The sequence below is a fragment of the Leiobunum rupestre genome, chromosome 9 (assembly GCF_980474605.1).
Source record: "Leiobunum rupestre chromosome 9, qqLeiRupe1.1.hap1, whole genome shotgun sequence".
NCBI lineage: Eukaryota > Metazoa > Arthropoda > Arachnida > Opiliones > Sclerosomatidae > Leiobunum > Leiobunum rupestre.
In genome coordinates, this window is record NC_143392.1 from 58,844,423 (window position 1) to 58,863,547 (window position 19,125).

Sequence of the window (19,125 nt, forward strand, 5' to 3'; positions counted from 1 at the left end):
ATAAAATTGATAGTTTTTATTTTTTGAATTGGAATAACCTAATTATACCGTTGAAATTATCAACTCAACCTGTGAGGCTAATTAAGTAGATTGGAAGTAATTAGTAGGGAACAGCTTTCAGCTGTTAATTAAGACAAGAGTTTATAGTAAGGTAGTTTGAATTTAGTTAAAATTACTCGGTATAATTTATGATATTTACTTAAGTGTAAGTATGTTTTGGTTTATTTTTCAATCACGATGAACTAAGACAAATCTAGTCTTAGACACTTGAGAACCAGTTCTGTACAATTACGTAGGAGGGATTATATTGTTGGGTTATTGATGAAAGTTAAATATAGAACGTTCCATAGACTGTTCTAAATAAAAATAAGCATTTATAATTTTGCATAATTCTGGTTGCCATTTTATTTTCTAATCAATCGCCCACAACATTAAAGTTCTGGCAATCACGAATCAACTAAATTTGCGATATAATGGCGACGGGAAATTAGTCTCGTAAATTTATCGCGCGGCCTTAGGGAATATTCTTTTAACAAAGTTTCGATAAACTGTCATTTAATTAAAATCGGCCCGATTCCGTTAAATCTATAATTCAAAAAGCGAACGGTCGTTAGATATTTCTTTCATTAAAATTTGCTTTGTATTATATTCAACTGATAAACTTGTACTGTAAAAAGGGTTTAATTCAATTGTGCATTGTTATAGTACGTCTAACTCACTGTTGTAACGACTTAACTTATGATATTCTGAAAAAATTAAAATTGGTCGTTTCGTCTCAATTATTTTAATTATAATTAAAATTTTATACCGGGCGGGATAGAACTGGGATAACATTTTTAACAAATAACTCTAAATTGTGGAGATATATCTTTAAGGGTTATCTCGAGAAATTAATACCACTAGGGACAATTCTTCCGAGGAGAGGTATATTTTGGCTTGCCAACTTGTTGTAACCACAATAATTACTTTGAGCCTAAGATCAGAATATGGACATACCGTCTGGAAAAACAGAAACCGCAGTCAGTACGCTTTTGTCGGCCCCTAAGAATTCAATTTATTAAAGAATCCAAGGAATCTTTATTAGCAGAAAGTGATTGGGTAAAACAACAAATTGAACAACTGCAGATGTTCACTCCAAACATTTCGGGCATATCTGTGTAAGTCGCGTACAGTCTTAAGCTTACTGTAACCGACAGCAAAGTGTTAAGTTTTTTATCAGGTGCTTCGTCTCAGCAATGCTGCCCAATCTGCGGGGCAACACCTACCCAATTTAACGACATTCATTGTCAAAACTTTTTACCAAAAGATGGAACTCTGTTACGATATGGACTGAGTCCATTGCACACCTGGATACGGTTCATGGAGTTTTGCTTACATTTGGGGCACCGCAACGTTGATGGATTAAAGACCTGGCGCATTAAGGCGGGAGCTAAGAACCCGACCTTTATTAAAAGAAAACAAGATATTCAACGTTTGATGTGGGAGAAGTTATCATTAAGGGTAGACTTTACTAATCCTGGTGGGTCTGGCACGAGCAACGATGGAAACACGACCAGAAGGGCTTTTTCGCCTTCAAATCAAGAAATATTTGCAGAAATTCTTTCCATTGAACGTTGGCTTGTGGAGGGGTTGCACTTAATTATATGTGCCATATCCTCAAATTTTCCCATTGATTCCGAAAAATTTGGCCAGTATTGTCTAGAATTAAGTAAAAAGTACGTTGACAATGTTAAGTGGTTTAATTTGCCTATAACTCTACATAAAATCCTTGTTCATGGTGAAATAATTATTCAGCAGTCCTTTTACCAATAGGAGTTCTAACTGAACAGGCGGGTGAGTCCCGTTCTAAATTTTACCGTCGAGACAGGGAAATCCATTCTAGGAAAACATCTAGAATTGAACATTTACGGGACATATTTAATCGAGCCCTGGATTCGAGTGATCCCAGTATTTCGAACATTTCCCTCAGCAAAAGAATAGAAAAGCAAAAACAAATTCCACTTCCGAGGGCCCTTATGGATTTACTTGAAGAACCAAATGAACCACCTTATACAGTCAGTTTAAATAATTCTGAACACGAGATAGAATTGTGTAATGAAAACGACCAATATTTTCTGAACAATATGCGTTTAGCAACTGAAAATATTGAATAGCTATGTTTGCTTTATATATTTAAAAAAAATAAGCAATTAAGATATTTATTAACATAATTTTTGTATATTATCAAGTGATGTTTTGCCTGATTAAACTGTTTTCTATACTATAATTTTTGCAAATTAGTATAAGCTAGGGTAATACTAATTTGCATAACGGTAGGGCTTTTCTTCTGTTATTCGTTTTAGCCAAATTTTGGCTAGGAATTTTATTACTAATTTCTAATTATTAAAACTCAACTTTCTTCAAGGGAAACCGGGAATATTTATGGAATGGATATAATGGAACGTTTACTAGAGAACGTTCGAAAAATATAGGTATCCACTTGCGTGTTTCGGAAGAAATCTCGGGTGAACATGCTCTTAAATGGACTTTTCCAACCCTAAATCTTAATTTTATTACGACCGAGAATTTCTGTCAACTCTCTAAACTCATTAAGGGCTACCAACGTTAACCCTGTGTTCCTAGGGGGCGCAGCATTATAATTTTGGTGCAGCGTTACTCCTGTTTACTTCCTGGTTATAAATATGTAAATATTATGTGTCTGGTAATTTTTTAATTTCTACCGCATTTTGGGCTTTTCGAAACACTGTGGCTTGGGTTCAAAACCCACACGATGCTGTAGCAAATCGATAATAGGACGTTCACCATGAAAAGTTGGTGACAACCCTGCCATTTGAATGCTTAGACGTTTAGTGTGACTCTAAATGCTCGGTCCGTCCGAAGAGGAAACTGTAGTAGTTGGATAAAAGAAACCCCTTTCATACAAAACAGAAACAAACACGCAAATCAGAATTCGTTTTCAATTGTAAACGTCTTCTATTTGATTTATATACGTTTTTCAATTCTAAAAAAAATTATTATTATAAGTTTTAAATCCGGATAACAAATAAAGAAAACCAACTTACAAAGATACAAAATTTTTTTACCTTTTAACTTTTTGACCTTTTCTAAATAAAATCTGTGAACATTTTTTAAGTTCTAAGTTATAACTCAATGGAAACATTTTTGGTGGAATTTTATGTGTGAAAAAAATAAATATAAAAAAGGAAATAAATAAGCCTTTTTCAAAGAGAAAGGCTGCATAAATTAACTGGAACACTCGACCTTTTAAATGGCGTTTTTTAAATGAATTTTGGCTGCCCTTGCTTTAAAGGAACTGTATCTTATTAAAGTAAAGCTAATTCATGTCTTCCTTTACCTTAAAAATATCACGAATGGAAGACGCGATAATCATTTAAGTTTCTAGAGGATTTTACAAAAAGCGGTTATTTATTTTGATATTCTAATTTAATTAGATTTTTTCTAGAAACGTCAATTGTTTTCGTTATATTTCCGTTGAATTTTAAGTTACAAAAGTTAAGAGCTAGAATAATATGAACGAAATACTCTTTTTTCGCAATTAAATTGTTTTATTATATATATTTGTTCCTAGATCACTTACCAGGTGTGCCTCATATAACATTTCAAAACGTCTCGGTTTAAAAGTCGAGATCACCGATATAAAAGGTAGAAATCTACACAGAAAAAAAATGTTTAGAATCTAAACATTTATCTAAACATCAAAATGCAACGGAGTTTTAAACACATTGAATACATAAACATGTTGAGGCCGTTTATGTTTAAGTGTTTTACATTTTAAGAAGCTAATCTGTTTATTATGTAAATATGTTATTGGCTTAACGTTTAGAGTTTAAACGTGTTAAAAGTTTAGCGTTTAGTTTAAGTAGTTTAGCATTTCAACACATGAAATTCTAAATGTTTAGCTTTTCATCATTCGAAATATTTACCGTTTAGCTTTTCAACACTAAGTTCTAGATATTTAGTTTAAAACGTTTAGTTTTTCAACATTTATTTATTTGTGGGTTTAGCTAAAAACATTAAGTTTTTCAACATTTGATTTTTTGAAATTTCAATTGTTAGCTGAAAATATTAAAGGCTTCCATACTTTTCGGATTATAAAAAGTAAGGTTTTTTATGAAAAACAATACAAATTTCAAAACGATAATTGAAGAGTATTCCATATTGATATTAATATAATAAATTTCAAAACATGAAGCTGCATTTAATTCATAGTATCTTATCCTATGTAGTTAGATCAAAGAAATAAAATTGAAACACAAAATTTAAACATGAAATAAATTGCTTTAAGAATGATTTTCTACAAATTTAAATCAAATAATTAAAACGAACACCAAATTTAAACATTAGTTAAATTGTTTAAGGAATGATTTTCTACAAATTTTAGATAATTAAAAGATTTTACAAATGAGTCTTTAGGTGTTTGTGGTAATTAATTTTATGTTGAATAAACTTTTCATTACTTTTTGTGTAGAAAGAACAAAACTGGCGTACAATAATATTTGAATTATCCATTTTCTGAAAATATAGCAAGGAAATGCATTAACAATAAAACAATTTATTAAAAAACATGTTGATGAAAAAACAGTTAAAGTAATTTTGCTCAATTTGGCAAAACTTTTATGTGCAAAAAATATGGTTTTTCAAGAACTTCCAATTAAATTCAGAGAAATAATGAAATGCAGGAAAATTTAATTAGGTAGTCTGTTAAAATTTTAGAACAGCTACCGTCATTATTAAAACTCTAGGAAATACTTTGATCTATGTCAGACCCATACAAACATTGAAATGTTGTATATAAGGGTGGCTGAGTAACGACCAACACTGGAATTCCACAAATTTCACATTTCACTGTATTTTAACTGAAAATTTTGTAGCACTTCTGATTATTTATAGTACCATTTTTCTAAATAAAAAAATGCATTTACTAAAATTGTCTTAGAAATAACCAAGACTTAAAATAACAAAGGCTTAAAGTACTTTGGTTTAGTTGGTTGTTGAGTGAATTAAAACTTAGGAAATGTATGTATAAAACATTTCACGGTTCACAGCTGAGAAAATCCATAAAATATGATTTCTTAAATACTTTTAAAATTACATATTAAAATATCTGTAAAATTTTTCTATAAAACAAAAATTAAGTTAATGTAATTTGAAATTTAAACTCACTAACACTAACCACAAATTTTAACATGATTGGTTGTTAAATATTCCAACTATTTCTGACTGAAAAGTTAAATAGTACATTCCCATTAAATTTAAATGACCAAAGTTGAACTTTTTCTGACCAAATATATCAGTCGCGCTATGGAAAACATCACAACTTCTTTAGATTTCACTTAAAAACATGTTCAACCCCAAATTTGAATATGCAATTTGGAATATTTCAAAGCCAGTCAACGGCAAAGTCAGATTTCTGACTGAAAAGTTAAATAGTTAATTCCCATTATATTTAAATGACCCAAGTTGAACTTTTTCTGACCAAATATATCAATCTCGCTATGGAAAACATCACAACTTCTTAGATTTCACTTAAAAACATGTTCAACCCCAAATTTGAACATGCAATTTGGAATATTTCAAAGCCAGTCAACAGCAAAGTCAGATTTATGACTGAAAAGTTAAATAGTTCATTCCCATTAAATTTAAATGACCCAAGTTGAATTTTTTCTGACCAAATATATCAGTCTCGCTATGGAAAACATCACAACGTCTTTAGATTTCACTTAAAAACATGTTCAACCCCAAATTTGAACATGCAATTTGGAATATTTCAAAGCCAGTCAACGACAAAATCAGATTTCTGACTGAAAAGTTAAATAGTTCATTCCCATTAAATTTAAATGACCCAAGTTGAACTTTTTCTGACCAAATATATCAGTCTTGCTATGGAAAACATCACCACTTCTTTAGATTTCATTTAAATACATGTTCAATGGCTTTCATTTTTTAAAAGATCTTAGCCACTCTGATAAGAGTAAATTTTCTTTATAACAGTGGAATTTAATCAAGATAGTAAATGTCTTTATTAAATAAGTTGCATTATGCAGCTGATATGCAAATGCATGAGAAGTTGCCATTAAATATAGTTTAAAGTAACTCAGTCTGTGTACTCCTTTCAAACATTATCACGTGAGAAAAATTGAAAGCTCTAATTTCACTCACATGACGTTAGAGAGGTGTAATCTTGGATAAATTATGAGCACAATTTATCCTTGGAAGGTGTAATGACAGAAAGACAAGGCTTAAAAATTTATTCTCAATTATAGGAGAGTTTGCTTTCATTACACATTCAACTTATGACGTTCGTGGAAATTGTTAATTAACCATCTTATAATATGATTAAATAAAAAAAATTATACTAACCATAAAGTAGAGCTTCAAAGTCCAGAAGGCCACACCAACAGTCTCTTCTATAACTGAACTGCTCGACTGAACTAAAATGGCGCCTGACGAGACTTAGCTGGAGCGTAAATACGAAACGGTTCCGTCTAAACGTTTTGTTTAAAACATAAGCAGTGTGTTTAGAAAAACGTTTACTTCCCGAAAACCTTTGCGAAATAAACACTTCCTAAGGCGCCGCAACGCGTACGAAGTGTTTAGAATTTTGGCGTTTCTTTTAACAACACAAAGATGTTTAGGATTTGCACATAATTTTTTTCTCGTTTAGGAAAAACAAATGTTTAGATGTGAGAAATGTGTTTAACAGCTAAACGTTGTTTTTTCTGTGAAATGTATACATTTAATGAAGCTTTATATAATTGGGTTTGTTATCAATTACCACATTTTTGTCAAAAGATTAATCAAGAGAGTCAGATTGATATATGTAACGGTTAATGATCTAGATCCTCCAAATCTTACTTTACCGAATAATTTATTTTAATGTTAATGTGTGTTTGATTTACATTTTAGGGTCCAGAGATTTTTTAATGATATAACGCCTAGTAGTTTCACAGCTTCGGGAAGTGTTTTGTTCGAGAATTAGCTTTAGTCCCATTCGACCGAAATCCCATTCGACCGATAGCGGTTTTTGAGGTGTCCCATTCGACCGAATTCCGCCGAAACGTGCGGTTTTTATGTGTCCCATTCGACCGAACCCTTTTATGTGTCCCATTCGACCGAACGCTGCTATATAAATTGGCTTTTACTATGTTTTCAATTTAGTTACTGAAGTCGTTTGCAATGGAGCGGATAGCTAACCTAACCTAACCTAACCTAAACATGGATCTTCGATAGTACATACCTTATAAATAAAATACCAAATCACCCCGCCAATTGGGCTACATTTTAAAATTATTTCGGTCGAATGGGATTCGGACGAATGGGAATAAACGGAAAATAAAGCCTTTGAGTGGATTAAAATCAGAAGTTCAGAAGTTACAATTAATTTGTCGTTTACGTTTTATTTTTTTTTTACATTTTCGAAGTTTAGTATTAATTATTTTAAAGAAGTTTATACTCAATTTAAAAATATTTTGAATTGCTATAATTCTAGATGGGAATTTAAATTATTAGACTTTAATCGAGTGTACTTAACAAATTATATTACTGTTTTTTGGACTTTTTCTTCAGATAATCTTTAAACGTATCGCGGGCACAAACCAATCCAATTTCTCGCATTTCCATAGCTGGTCCTTGCATACCTACAAGTTTGGCAACGGGACGAATAAGGAGCGTCACAAATATTTCCGAACTTCAAAAATTCGCTACGAAATAATTGTTTTTCCTTATTTAATATAATAATAATTTGAGTAGATTAACTTGAAATTAAATGTCTTTAACCTAACTATCCAGTCTTTCAAATAAAAGCGTAACGATGTTTTTGGTATGGGAAGAGCTCGCCACAACTCGATCTCATTGACGTTTCAAAGGTCTGAATTTGCTCGTTTAGTACTGGGAAATAACTATTATTTTTCTTCGTTAATTTTCATAATTCGACACATGGTCGTTTTAGTGTGACCAGTAAAAACTTAAATTCCATTTATAAGATCTACGGGCATCTCGCTAAGCAGCGCTCTGCCATTGCAACTTCGTTCCAGCCAACGCCCAACATTTGACCAGGTTTGGTTTTAACTTACGAATCGGTTCAAAACTGTTTCCACTTCTCAGAAAAGTAACTGTTTTCCGTCTGATTTAAGATTTCACCATGAGGAAAATCACTCTTCTTTCAGGAGCATGCTTAATCAGATATAATCCGATTCAATGTATTAAATAGTGTTAATCACGATTTCATTTTCGATTTCATTGAATCACGATTTAATCTTTTAAATCTTGATTTAATATTTTAAATATTGTTTTAATCACCAGTTATTCTGTGAAATTACGATCATCTCTTTTGATTGCTATTTAATCGACTAAATCGTTTTTTCATTCGATTAATAACTTAAATTTATCGGATTTAATCGATCAAGGGTGCAAACTTAATCATCGAGGTGAGCTTATCCATGGATTAAACTAAAATATAACGTAGTTTTGTTTGAGTTATGGTTTTGTCATCATCTCCAATATTTCTTCTCTTGTGTTCAAAACATTGTCTTGGTTGTGTTTAATGGACTTTCTCTACAACGCTACGTCCATGTTTAATATTTTGGGTTTTCGAGGGACATTTAAAGCACTTTTCTGGCCACTTCTCTGTTAGTATTGTTTCGAAAATATATGTGGGCATTCTATCTCGTTTCAATCCAATTTAAAAAAGGCATCTAACGGTTGACTTTTGTAAACCGTTAAAATGTTGGCCATTTCAAACTCAATATTTAAGATATTGGCTAAAGTACCAAATATTTTAAAAACTTCTGATCACTATGGAAAACTGGCTTAGTCTTGTAAATACAACTAAGTTTTAAAATAAAATCCACAATTGCCCAGTTGTAAATATTTAGCTTGGTCATACGTTTAACACTAGGGATGTCATACTCGTCAAAAGTGCAAAAAAGGTTAATGCTAAACATGCGTGAATCCATTGAAATGATAAAATTGAAAAAATCTCTTAAACCAATTAACAGTGAAGATGGTCTGCGTATATAATGTATCACTTTCCTTAATAATTGTCATTTGTATTTTTTCGTTCCGTTGTAGCTAGAAAATATCTTTATTCTCTGTTGCTAAGAAATAAATATTATTATTTTTAGGGCCTGACGAAGACTCGTGCGATCAAGTCAAAAGGTGCGAAGCGCACAAATTAAATAATTCGAAATGTGCAATACTGGATTTTATTTTAAAACTTAGTTGTATGTACAAGGCTTAGACAGTTTTCCATAGCTATCACTTTAATATATCATCTCCTTGCAGTATCATTCAACGGCTCAATCAACTTAGATTTTTCTTTATTTTCACTTATACTGAAAGGGAATTTTAAACTGTCTACCCTTTATTAAATAAATGATTTTTATAACGGAAAATAAATTCAAAATCGATCTTGTTATATTTTTATAATCTTATATGCCCACTTGGGCACTGTTCATATTTAAACCCATTAAAGAGACAAATCGACCGATTTAGAATAAATTTATAAATTTAATTTTTTGTCCAAATGTATTTTATTTTTTCAGATAATGTCCGGCTTCTTTAAACCAAAATTGACAATTACATTTGCAATGTTGATGATGATAAGTATTAAAGCAAAGAATTTATTAGAAGGTAAGTATACTAACCAACCATCAAATCATTTATATTTTTTTAACTAATAATAATTCATATTATTTTATAATTAATCTTATTCTTATTATTTTACAATTAATTTTATTCTTACTTTTTTATTTTATAATTTATATTTAAAAATTATTCGTATTCTTTAAATCTTATAATTCTTTTTATTATAATTCTTAATATTTAATTACTTTTCTTTTTCTTATTATTTTATAAGTATTCTTATTATTTAAAAAATATTCTTATTTTTATTATTTTCAAATTATTCTTATTATTAAAATTTATTAACGCTTATTAGTTTAAGACTTCTAATTCTAATTGTTTATAACAATTCTTTTTCTTATTATTATTTACGTATTCTTATTCAAATCATTTTAAAATTATCTTTATTATTTTTATGATTATTATTCGTTTGTCTTTTAAATTATTTAATGTATTTCAATTTTATTCAAGGGCTTAAACGCAACGCCAGATTAGATCTCTCGAGATATTAAATTACCGACTTTTGTCGACATTTCCGGGTAATAGGGTAATTCGGATCTAAAGGTCTCTCTTCTTTTCCGTGACGTCAAGGTGGTACACTCTGTTTAATCTAGCCTTTTCTTCAATTTGGATAACGCTCTGTCAAAATATACGTTTCATATCCTCTATATATAGCTATATGTTTAAATTTTTTTATTAAACCTCTATAGTGCACCAAATAATCGTTGTTATGTAGTAATTTCTAACTTAAATTTATTCTTATTCTTATTATTTTAAAATTTTTCTTAATCTGATGATTATTATTATTATAGATAGTTAAGTTCCGAGTTTATATCAATTCCTTTTTTAAAGTTAAAAATATTTTATTGAAGTGATTTGGATTTACATATAATGAAATGAAATGAAAAATTTGTTAATTGAATACTAAAAGAATACAACTCGTAACAGCAAGTTAATACACATGGGTTGGTGGCTTTAAAGCCTTAATTTTACAGTTATAAATATCGAAAAATTCACAAAACCGGTTCATAGTTGTCCGAATTCTACTTGTCGTTTTAAGATCATTACTAGGGACTTTTCTAGTGTTGTAGTAGGGCACAAAAAGATTTATATTAGACTTTACATCTACAGCGGGTATATAGTTATTTAGAACTTTATACATAAAAATTAGTTCATTTTTCCCGAGAAAGAGACAGCGGGTCAATTGATATATCTTTGAGGATATATCTTTGAGGATTAAATTTGCATTTTGATTGTAGGAAATTTACATTAAGGTGTCCGACAAATTTTTTGGAATGGTCTCTATTTTTGTAAGAAGGAAGTCACTACAACCACCCCATGCCAAAGAGCCAAACATGGCCCTCGAGCGATAATAATAATTATAAATATAATAATAATTATCAGCTATGCCAATACCCAAGGCACCACCTTAGGCCTAAGTCATCAAGTGACTTTTGAAGACTTTTAATTCAGGTACCCGGGAAAAATTTATATATTATTAATTCCGCAACAATTTGGGGATTTATCATAATTTTAAATTTATGAGTATGTTTATTGTACAAAATGACCTTTTTTAACCATACACAGAAAGATTAAAATCGATTATTTTATACAAATTATATATCCAGGATAACGGAAACGTTTTACATTGAACTCTCCGTTTTTCAGGATTATTATAAACCCGGCCTTAAAACTAACGCTTTCTTTATTTTGATTGACAAGGATTAACCCCAAAGCCATTTCAATGAATCCTTTTTAAATAATGACTATCAATGGATATTAAGTCACATTAAAAATATTTTGATATTCATTATAAAACATTAACCTCGATTTAAGATTGTAATATTATTTGGCAGAATATTTCGAGGATCTGTGTTGGCGTAACAACGTCCACTCTTAATTAAAAAAATTCCGTTTTTTATTTAGAGTGCGCAAGCTTCGATGAATGTGGTGGTGCCATTTGCAGAATAAATTTTACTTTAACGTGTGGACAGGTTCCGGAATGTTTCAAATATCAGGACTCAAGTTTCTGCAGAAATAGATGTCATTGTGTTCCATCGACGGAATTTATGGAATTTTGTTACGAAAATTGCAATGGCTTCGAAACATTTCAAGGATGTCGATTTAACGAGTGTGAAGCTATTGCTCAAAACGATATTTGGAATAATCCACAAAATGTATAAAATTAGTTCTGTATTTCATTGTTAAGAAATAAATACCTAAAAACTTATTTATAACCTTAGCAATGACTTTGAATAGGGTAATTGGCCACTTTGTTTGATACATTTCTTAGCTTTCAAAAAATGGTTTAAATCTTTTAGAAATGATTACTTCGTATTTAACGATGTGTGATAAATAATTCTTGAATATTTTCTAAATCATAATCTTAAAGAATAGAGGATCTAGCCCTGGAAGAAGTCACTGTAGGCGTTGATATTAGTCGCAAAATCAAGTTAAGAGGCACATGGCATTTGTCGTCCCGCTTAGGCCATGACAGACTGTTAACTTATGTATTTATTTTTCAACCCTTTATTTTGAGTAGTAAATTGATAAAATGTTAGCTTGGAAAATACATTAAGAAACACATGGTACAATAAATGCTTCCGAATTTTATTTTTACCTTTTGTAATACCAAGCTCCCATAAGAATCAACACATGCAAAAGATTTATTTTATATCATCTAAAATGTGTGATAGGTTCAATTTAACCTTCTTAGGGGCCAGCCTCGGCTGTGACCAGTTTATTTTTCACTGAATCTTAGGCAGAATTCTTTATTTAAAGAAAAATAATAATTTATATGTATAGTCAGGAGTGGTTCCTTGAAATATTTTCAATTACTAACCCTAAAACAATATTACTTTTAACTACGTATACAATCACAAAACTAAATTTGTGTTAAAATAATACTCAACGGCTCATGTTTCTCACTTCGTAAACTCACCTTTTTTATCGGCTTATCGAAAATATGATTTATATAATGGTTTTTGAGGCACTAGTTTAAAATGATTAACAATAAGGTCAACGTTAAAATAATTAATAAAAGATGAAATCAGTAGTAAATGAACCGAAGTTATCGAAATAGCTCTCAGAATTGGAGGGCGTTTTCCTTATGAAAATGATGAGAAAATCGAGTCAAATAAAAGATAATTTCCATCCCCGTCTTTTGACGTGATAAATTGATCTAAGAAATATCTATACCAATAGTTCCCATGTACTAAAAAATGGTTTCATAAACACAAAAACGTTTTTTTTTCGGCCTAGGAGCGCGCAAAATTTCAAATTCTAGGTCAAAATGTAACTTCATAAGGAAAACGCCTCCAACATGGAAAGTTTAGCAGTCTGATAACTTCGGTTCAATTACTTCTGACGAAATTTAATGAAACTAACATTACGCAATTTTTAAATCTAAGGATGTTTTTAAAAGATTGGGTACCTTCCTAGAATTTGCACAACATAATAAGGTAATAACAAGCAGTTAGGCTTTCTTAAAAAAGTTTATTACAATTAAATTAATTAAAATAATTACAATTTTTAAAAAAATAATCATTATGAATTTGCATTTTGGTATGTAAACTGCGCTACAATTAGTACGTTTCTGTTCGATACCTTTTTCTCTTATCTAAACAATTGAGGCTTGTATTATTGAAGGATTCCACGTAAAAAGTATCTCTTGAAAATAAATAATTTAGGGGACATTTGTACACTACAGTGTGTTTTATGAAATTTTCCAATAATTTTGCTTTGAATGGGTCGGTAATTATATCTACTTGTAAGGCATAGCCTTCTTCTAACATTTTGATTTTTCGTGACACTTGGCATAATCGTTTTGAAGTTCAATAAGTAAATTTTTGATTTTTCGCGTTCGCCCTTGCAATTGTCAATGGCCCAGTAAAAATGATTTCGTGTTGGGGCACCCTTATCTCGTATTTGAGGGTACAATGACACTCCTATATTGTTTTATAGCCTTTTGTTTGTTTTTTAATATCTCTCATTGCCGCCTTAGCAACGTGCCATCTGTCATTTGAATTTTTTATGTTTCCCTTTTCACGTACTAATTTGTTTACCGATAAGTTTCTGTCGTGAACGTGCTCGGATATTTTTACATTATTTTAAAAAAAAGTTCGTATACACGATTGGTCCCTAGAACTTCATGTTTTTGACTACAGTTTTCGTCGTCTTTTGTTACTATTTGGAAATTTAGTACTTTATGGGTGTGAAGTCCTAGGGCGACAATGTCGGCGAAAAATGAGTTCTTCCTCTGCGCGTGACAAGAGTCGGTTTGGATACAAATACCGTTTGCATCACTCTGGGATATATCTTCGCGAACGGCTTGAGCAATGGACATCTCAAATTCTACGTCAACAGCCGCCGCTATACAAGATTTTATTTTGGAAGAACCGATTTTGGCCAAAAGGGAAAACTTTTTGTACTGACAACGCAACATGCCACTAGATAAAAATGCCAGAAAACTTCTAATATTAGCCGTATTGTATTCACCGACTTTTGGAGATAAAGCCACGAAAATGTGGTGCTCATTTTCACACGACATGACTATTTCTAAAACGTGTCCAGCGTATCTCGTTTTTTTAAATTGAACCGGATAGTTGCACACTAAAACATGATGCGCAATATTTTTAATTAGTTCTTCAATTAAATAAAAATCACTTATAAAAAAATTGTCACGGGAGTTTTCATTTACCGTTACACTAACATTGGTTTCAGATGATGTGTTTTGTTCCTCAGCGCTATCATTTAGTGAATTATTATGATCTTCACCCTCATTTACTGCTGCGTTTTCACTGATTCCAATTCCGGAAGCAATTTCTAGTGTTTTTAAGATGAAAAATTATACCTTTGTACAATATTTCTTCACAAGAAAAATTGTTGTTTTTGGCTTTGGCCCAATTATCTTCAAATATTCGCTTATCCTCTTCATTATGAAATTGCATGTAAAGGGTTTTTCTATTATTTCGCTTCTAACCACTCGGCCCGTCTTTCCATCCGCTTAATTTTTTTTGAAGGTCCTTTTGTAATATCACCAACATTTTCATTGAAACAATCAATAGCCACTGCCACTGCTTTCTATGAAGATATTGGCAATGTGCTTTGCGCTTCTAACCAAACTCCCTCAAATTCTCTTTTCTCTTCCTCGGTATAAAACGCCAAAGATATCGTTTTTCAGATAGCTTCTTTCCTTGTGTAACATTTTATAGTTCCATCTGCTAAACATTTTCGGCACTGTTTGACGTTAGCTAAGTCCGCTAATGGGCCTAACTCCATATCTTTGTAATTAAAATAATCCAACGAAATAATTGACACAATTCAGTACTATTATAATTCTAACCATACTGGATCTTAAATAACCGAATCTAATTCTGAACAACGACACCGATCTAAGTTCTTGATCTTCGTTTTAGAAATGGACAATGTCGTAGGAAGAACTAACGGTTGTAAATTCCTTAAGTTTGAATCTGATTGGGTAGTTTGAATTTGGTTATTCCGCGAACATTCTTAGTAATCCGTTGACAATAATCCACTAAAAGAAAACGGATTTTCCAGCCAGTGGGTTATTTCCCTCCCCCTTCCCTAAATCAGGGGTAAAATCCGCGAACGGACTTGGAAAGAACGCAGCATCTCATTTTCATCCCGTTCGAAGACTATCCACAACCATATGGCTGACCAAAATATAAATGGTAATGTACCCGTTTTTCTCTGGGCTAATTTTATTGCGTGGCTAATAAAATAATAATAAATTTTCAATTAAAGCAATCGAAGTGTGTGATGAGTGTTTCCTGACACCATGCATTGCAAACCTGCTCAATGACTGGATTGGGTCTCGACGGCCACCCAGCGCCAGAAACCCCGTCACCCGAAAAAATATGCACACACATTTTAGGAAGGCCACCAACAACGACTGAGGATGGCGAAAGCCCTAATATATTTCCAAAAAAGAAGGGTCTTACAAAGAGTCAACGTAAGCACAGTTTACCATCGACGAGAGATTGTCCGTCGGTTTGTTTTCTTGAAAGTGAGAGATTTTTATCCCAACCCCCCTAATCAGCCTTATAAGGGCCACAAATGGGAATAACTAAATTAATAAAGAATGGAATTTACTAAAACAGTTTGTCATTATTTCTTACTTACTGCATTTTTTTGATGTCCGATGCCACTCTGAAGAAATACGCCACTTAGATCCATTTATTCGAACTATATTAGATTTTAAACTTATTATTTACCATGGTGAATATTAGTAGAAATTATGTTTAATTCAGAGACAACGGCATGGTATTAGAAGATAAAACTTATTTTATACAAGACGTTTCGAGCCGAGGCTCTTCTTCAGTCGTTCGTTAGTTTTAATTTGATTTAAAACTTTACCACGCGCCATATTCAAGTTCTAATATCACGCGAGCATAAGGTCAACATGTTAAAAAATAAACAAAAGTTTTTCTGATTTTAACAATTTACGTGTGCAATAGAATCAATGTAACCGATAAATCCAAAGTATATGTAAGTCAGTGTTAATTATTAAAATATAAATATCAAATAAAAAAATTAAATCACAATATTACCCCAATTAGTTACTTGCTGACATCCTTTATCTAAATTTAAATTACTTAGTTTACGAATATACTTAACTCCATCAAATCTAAACAAAATTGAAAGAACAGCTCTCAAATTCTTTAAAGAAAATAAGGACATTATTGTTTTAGAAGCGGATAAGGGTAAAAAAGTAGTTGTTATGGATAGACTTGATTATGATCACAAGATGGCTGAGTCTTTAGATAAGAACAATTACTTAAAGCTAAAAAATGACTGTACTCAGGACATTGACAGGAAACTTAGGATTATTATAAATCAAGCGGTGAAATCAAAAGAAATTACGGAAAAGGAGAGGTTTAGATTCTATAATGACAATGTTCAGACCCCTCATATTTATGGAAAACCCAAAATTCATAAGCCGAATAACCCACTACGAACTATAGTAGCTTCATATGGAAACCCAACGTACAACAGGGGGAAAATTTTATGTAATATAATTTCCCCTTTAATTGGAAACAATATTTCTTGTTTAAAAAATTCTGAAGATTGTATTCAAAAACTAAAATCCCATTGCCCTGTCTTATCCCAGAATGACGTCTTAGGGAGTTTTGATATAACTGATATGTATGGTAGTATCCCTATAACTGAAGCCCTTAAATTATTGGAATCTAAATTGAGAAATGACCCTTATTTATTACAAAGATCTCCTCTTAAAATCAATACAATTCTTAAGCTTTCGGAATTATGTTTAAATAGTACTTATTAGTAAAGTAGGACTAAATATGAACCATTTTTTCCAAGATGGCCGCCAAGATGGCCGCCAAGATGGCCGCCAAGATGGCCGCCGTAACACCCCCCCAAAAACACCCCCAAAATATTTTCCAAAAACAAAATTTTTGTCCTTGGAAAAATCGAAAAACATATTTTTGTTTTCAATCTCAAATTTCACCTTGAAGATGATCTTTGACCTCGACGCTCGAGCACTGTCCACCACCCCTAAGCCTCGGTCTATCACCCCAACAAGTTTGGTCACGATCGGACAAGGTCGACCCGAGATATCGGCGGTAATATGTAACACTCCGATTACGTCAACTTATTTACTTTTGGTGTCACTTTTTGATTTTTTTCGTTTTTTAGCCATTTAAAATGCTAATTAGTTATTTGCGAGATGGGGAAACGAATTCGCGACCTTCGATTTATATCCTTGGCGGTTTTTGGCCCCACCCAAAATACTTTAAATAATTAAAACTAATATAAATAAGTTTTCATTTTTTTGGCAAATATTTTATTATTCTAAAACAATGCTAGTTTTAGTAAAAGTAAAAACACAATTAGTTATTATAATATTTAATAATTATGATATTTCAAACAATATATTTTTTTAAACACTTAACAACATATGAAACACTACAAATAAAACTAAAATATAATCTAACAAATTAAATTAATAAATAATAAATAATTAAAGAAGGGGGTATAAATAATTTGAAGGCTGAAAAATATAAAAAACACAATGTTAAAAATATTTTAAGTGTATAATTAAAAATAATTATAATTACATCAATTCGTAGAAGGTATTTTTCCTCTTCGGTACAAAACGACATGTCGGGTTGGAAATTCGGGCTAGAACTTATAAATATAAATAGATTAATCTATTAAAAATGAATATATCTAAAAAATATTTACCACAAAAATTCTTTTTGTTGGTGTAACATCGCACGAATAAAAACACTGGTTTTGGTCTTAATTGCTTCGGAAATATATAGTTCGAGAATGTCTGAATTAATTAAAACAGATCGAACGGTATGTTGTACAGTGCCAACATGTTGAATTTGATCTAACACATGAAGTTCAGACTTAAACTTTTAAATTCTTGTGATTCCACCGCGAAATTTGACAAAAGATTATACATTTTACTACTCGAAGAGAGAGAAATTTTAAAGATCGTGGCAAAGAAAGTACAGGCTTTAGATATAATTCGAGAGTACAGGCTTTAGATGTAATTCACCAGACATCTTGATTCTAGATTTCTCCTGGTAAAATCCTTTACATTGAAATTTTATAGTTTAAGCCTGACCTATATTTTAAAAATTTAAAAATATTGTCTTTGGGAATAATTATTAATTTTTTAATACAACTAAGGTTAACTAATTATCCCTATCCTTCTTAAACAAGTTTTTATAAATTAATAAAAACAATTATATTCAATTTTTAAACAACCTAGTACAAAATGTGCGTATAGAATTTCAGTTAATATAATTATCAATTACCAAAAAAAACATAAAACATTAAAGTTTAACCGATATTAGTATAGAAAAAGTATATTGAAGATATGAAAATAACAAAAAGAATAATAAATAACCAATGAGTAGTTTGAAACAGGCAATGGGTCGTTTGATACAGGCGATAGATTGTATCCCAGATGAACTTTGTTTAAATCAGTTTTAAACAATAAATTTTCCAGAAGTTTTTTAAATAATAATTATAATAATAATAATAATAATAATAAAACTAATATTAATAAAAAAACAAAAAGATATTTATATAACCCAATTAATTTAACCAAAAAATTGATACCTGACAAAAAAGATAAGAATATCATTTCTGGAAAACTTATTGGATAAAAAAGATGAAAACAAAGGATTTTTAATATAGAGAAAAAAGACTTTACACCAATCCCAACATTAAATTAATAAAACTAGTTAAAAAAAAAAAGTAGATTATGAAGTATTAAAAAGAGCCTCCACCGCCTGAATTAAATTAATAAAACTAGTTATTTTGGAAAACATATTTAAAAAACACTTAAACTTTTTAAAATAAAAACATTTAAAATAAAAAATATAAAACATTTCAAAAATTAATAACTTTCACCAAATAAAAACAATTAAAATAAAAAACACAAATAAAGTCCTTAAATAAAATAGTAGAATATTAAAATCT